This window comes from Podarcis cretensis, assembly GCF_951804945.1.
Source record: "Podarcis cretensis genome assembly, chromosome: 7".
Classification (NCBI taxonomy): domain Eukaryota; kingdom Metazoa; phylum Chordata; class Lepidosauria; order Squamata; family Lacertidae; genus Podarcis; species Podarcis cretensis.
The window spans coordinates 69,486,719-69,491,743 of record NC_137176.1 but is presented as its reverse complement, the minus strand read 5'-3'; the positions used below and the strand labels follow the sequence as shown (position 1 = coordinate 69,491,743).

At 44.0% G+C, this 5,025-nt stretch overlaps 1 long non-coding RNA gene across 1 annotated transcript; it reads left to right on the top strand.

Annotated features, from left to right (window-relative positions):
* Positions 1-2,463: 2,463 nt before the first annotated feature.
* LOC307219899 lies at positions 2,464-4,701 on the top strand. The gene is made up of 2 exons (XR_013840652.1): positions 2,464-2,604; positions 4,343-4,701. It is a non-coding gene; the product is annotated as an uncharacterized lncRNA (long non-coding RNA).
* The last annotated feature ends 324 nt before the right edge of the window (positions 4,702-5,025 follow it).

Genomic DNA, 5,025 nt, shown 5'->3' with positions numbered 1-5,025 from the left:
CTCTCAGGGGCTCCAGGCCAAAAGTCTGGGGCCCGAGAGTTGAGTCGGGGGAAGAGCCCGCCCATTGGTCAGAGCACCGCGGTGGGCTCTTTTGCTGTGGGCAGCTCTGCGCCGCGAGTTCGGGGGTGACCGAGCCAGCGAGACGCTGAGGCGGCTGGCTGGCTCCGCCCTCCTGCATGCCTGGGAGTGGGCAACCTGGGGGGGGGCACTGGGCAGATCTTTGCCCCCCCAGCGCTGCATATGCTTAAGGCAGCCCTGCTCAGGAGGGATGGGGAATCACTTCAGGTGGTTCGTCTCCTGAGATATATAGAACTAGACAGAATCCTAAAGCCTCTCATGAATTTTCTTTCACCCAAAGCTGGTGATTCTGCTGAGGCATTTTAAAAATGAAATCCTCACAGGGCTCTGGCTTTGGCATTCGGAACCCCTGTTTATGTGCTGTTTATTTCATTAATTAAATGCTTTTATTCTTCTCTGTGATGGAAATGTTTATGCTGCGAATTGTTATTTTATGATATTGTGCTTTTAATTGGATGTTATTATTTCATGCTGTGAGCCACCCAGGGAAATTTTTTATTGGGTGGCTCTATTTAAATATAGTAAATAAAGAAAATAAATAGAAGAACGGAGCTTACATTGCTCCATTGCTTACAATAATGAAATAGTGTGAGGTAAGAATGGAACCACCTTTCCCTCCCTTCTGCCTGTGGACCAGTTGGACTACAACTGTCACGAAGAGTTGGACACGACTAAACGACTAAACAACGACGACGACAACTTCCACCAACCCCGTACATACTCACTGGCTGCTGATGAAAGTTGGAGTCCAACAACAACTGGAGGAACAGAGTTTCCCCACCTCTTTATAAACAGAACCTCATGTGCTTCATATGTGAATGTGATAGAAATGTCAACAACTGCCTCAAGACATTTAGTTTGGTTCTCCATCAGTCAAAATCCCAAATGGAAGAGGAAGAGTGCAAAACACAAGGTCATCCACCAACTGGGAGCGCGAATGCTTTCTGCAAACGAATAAGGAAAAGTCCAATTCACAATTGTCTTTTTGCAAAGACTCCCACACGCCAAGCTCTCTTTGTGTGTTCTCCAGCAAGACTAGAATTGATAGCCATCCCATTTCCAGAGGGCACCACTCACCCCTAATGTTGAAACAAAACCAACTTTAATAACTTTACTTTATATATACTCCATACTTTAATAGTGATTTTATAACCTATGATAATCAAATGAGAAATTCTTGAACTTGCCAAGCTGTGCCTGTTTTATGGAAGAGAAACTATTGCACTGGATTATATAGATTCGTCATGTATTTCTCCAAACTGCTCTGCATTGTTATTATTGTTTTTAAAGCCCAACCCAAAAATTCTCAATCAACTAGAAAGTGAACTTGCCTCCCCCGCCCCACCCCACTATGCATATGTGGTGGGATTACTGTCCTTCAAAAAAACACACAAAAACTTTTTCTTGTAAGAGTAAATTACAAAGCTAAAGAAAGCCTTGGGGGCTTGGAATTTGGGTAGATTCCATTTATTCCATATGTGTGAAAACTGGACATGGAACAAGATGATCCACAACAACCAGCTCTATGTGTTACGCCCATAAGCCTCTCCGATTGAAATCCCCATAAATCTTTTCCATCTATAATCAACTTCCTTGTCTGGTACAGCTTGATTTCAATTTAGGACTCTCTCTCTCTCTCTCTCTCTCTCTCTCTCTCTCTCTCTCTCTCTCACACATTATTCTTTCCATCATGTTTATACCCACAGTAAAAAGCCAATCTCTAAATACTGTATATCAAACGACCTTTAATACACACACACAAAAAGTTATTTTCAAAAGAAAGATCAGTTCCTGATGCCTAAACAAGCCAAAAAAGGGGACACAGCCATGAAATATGGAATAAACCACTGACCTTTTAACTTTAAAATTGTTATAATATGGTGGAAACATAATAAATATGATAAGGAATGTTCTGCAGATTCTAAACACAGAATCAAATTCATGACAAGAAAAGATTTACCTCCCCTGAAGGAAGGTAAATCTTGCGTGGCATTTCTGCAAAACATATTTTACATACCAATTGTTTTCAAAAAGGGTTCAGTAACATTGTTAACAGAAAACTGGTGTGTGGGTTGTGTGCCTGAGTGTGTGTGTGTCTGCACATGTGTGCTTGAAGTAAGCAAATTATGCACCTATCCAAGTCATTTCATTTGGTTTCTTACAGTGGGCTGCTCAGAAAGTACTCTGCCTTAAGGGAGCAGACAGTATAAACTGAAGTATGTATCTACATATGATTGCCTTGTACTAACAAATATTATGGTAGTGTCAGTGACATGATAAATCCCCCTGGCAGTAATTGGTTGAACCACTCAAATGTCACAAAGGGATGTGGCAAGCAGGACATAACAGAGGGGTAACCAAAGCTTAAGAAATGAATAGCCTGCGGAGGCAGCAGAATGTTACAGCCTCCCTAAGAGGCTACTGCCCATTGGGGCTGGTGGGACAGAAGCCAAGGAGACCAAAAGTAGATGGAACCAGAGCCAACAACAGATGCAAAAAAATAATAATCTACAGATGTAAACCATGGTTTGTACAAATCATAGTTTGCCTCTAAACCAAAACTGAAAATGCCAGTCAAATTATTTGGATGTAACGGCAAGCTATGGTTGGCCACAAAAGTAAAAGTGCAAGAGCAAATTGGTGTGTATGTGAGAGAGGAGAAGGAATTTTTTGAGCCCAAGGCTCATTCAAGTAATGTTGAACTATGGTTTGGTGTTATGTCTAAACAGAGCTAATGCCATGTCTCTGCCAGTCAAAGTAGGCCAGGCTTTCCCTTCCAGATATTATGGACTACAGATTTCATCATCCCTGACCGTTGGCCATGTACCTGGGGCTGATCAGGGTTGTAACCCAAAATTTCTGGAGGGCACCAAGCTGGGGGAGGCTGGTGTGGCCAGTTTTGAGCTAGATGGACCAAAGATCTGCCATGTATAAGGCAGCTTTCTGTGTTCTATATTTCAAAGCTTTACCCTTTTAAAAGTTAGCTCTGGACTACGTTTAAGCACATTCCACCAGGTTTAACTGCTGAATCAGAGTTAAAAAACACTGAGTTGCTGAAGAATTGTGTATTTTCAGGAAGCATTTAAGCATTTTGGTTTCACTGAGAAGTGATCAAGGTAGCTTGACAGTGCTTACCATCTCTCAAGGCAGCTAAACTCTTGCTACTTTGCCTGCACAGTGGGTGGAGTACAATGGCATGCTATGGCAATTGCTCCATCAGTGCATGCATATCAGCTTGCCAGATGGAACAATTCCCCCTCTCTTCCCACTGTGCACTGCATTGTGGGTTCTCCTGACCCCTGCAAGCCAACCTGGGGCTCATAGGGGGCACACAGGGAGGAGGGGAAAGCCCCATTGAGCTAGGGAAGTCCTTGCACAGGCTTCTTATAGCTGGACTCCTAAATTAATCTGGCCCACTCCCTTCAGGCTGCCCAAGCCCATTAAAGGTAAAGGGACCCCTGACCATTAGGTCCAGTCGTGACCGACTCTGGGGTTGTGGTGCTCATCTCGCTTTATTGGCTGAGGGAGCCAGTGTACAGCTTCCAGATCAGGTGGCCAGCATGACTAAGCCGCTTCTGGCAAACCAGAGCAGCGCATGTAAACGCCGTTTACCTTCCTGCCAGAGTGGTACCTATTTATCTACTTGCACTTTGACATGCTTTCGAACTGCTAGGTTGGCAGGAGCAGGGACCGAGGAACGGGAGCTCACCCCATTGCGGGGATCCGAACTGCCGACCTTCTGATCAGCAAGTCCAAGGCTCTGTGGTTTAACCCACAGCGCCACCCATGTTCCGCCCAAGCCCATTACTGGGGCTCATTAATTAGCAGCGTCCTGAAAGGGAAATCACTTGCCATTAGCCAAGTTTCCTTAGCAATAGCAGATCCACAGAAGAGAGCTGGGCATGTTCTAAGGTGCACTAGGGATCTGAGCAGATGAAGAGTTGGATGCAACATCCCTGGTCTTTACTCTGTGAGGCAAATGGAGAGCTCAGTCCTAGAACATTCACCATTCTAGAAAACAGCTGAGAATCCTTGCCAGCGCATGGGAATGCAGTGGCAAACATGCAGGGGTTCCTCAGTAGACAAATAAATGTAGAAAAATATTCTCTGAGTGCAGATTGTTTGAAAACCACCAGGATAGACAATATGGCTTGTATTTATATGCCTGCCATATGGCTCTATAGCTCCTTCTGCAAAGCTATTCTTATTTTATCATCTCCGTATTCTTCAGCAGAAGCGTAGAACTTCCGAATATGTTTTGCAGATTGGAGTTTCGCCGGAAAAGATGAAGGCATCAGCTGAGAAAGCTTAGGCTGGGAGAGCATTGGTTTGAAATCTACCTGGACTGTTTTGCATATATATTCAGGCTACATAATGTGTGGCATTTGATATATGGACTGAGGCAATCTTCTCTCTGTGGGGCAGCACAGAAACAATCCAGTTTGTCCAAAAAGAGGGACAAATTTGCACAACTCTGCGTGGATGGAACCTGCTTTGCTTTTAGGATTTCACTGTGAGAAAGTCCCATGTTTCTTTTTAGTCAAGTAGTGTATGCTGACATCTGGTGGCACTAGGGAACCAGGTCTTTGGTGAAGAAATAGAGCACGATAGGCTTTCAGAGGCTCCTGTTCTTCATCCGTTTCTCATTTATTATTCAGCAGTTCCTTTTTTTATTATTGATTTCAGAACTTAGTGCTGCGATGTTAACTGCATTGTGCTTAGAAGCAGTGAACTAGCTTAATGATAGTAAAGAGTAAATTGCCCCAAATCCAACTAGCTTCAGCTGAATGCATGACATTGGTTAGAACAGAATTTTTGCTGGGAAGGAGCATTCAGTTACGGTATATATGAAAGGACTGCACACCTGCAATCTAAAGTGAGACAAAGGATGCTGGGAATGGTAGCTTGCTAAGGATGTTGTGAGTTGCCAGGTGGCCCCTGTATCCC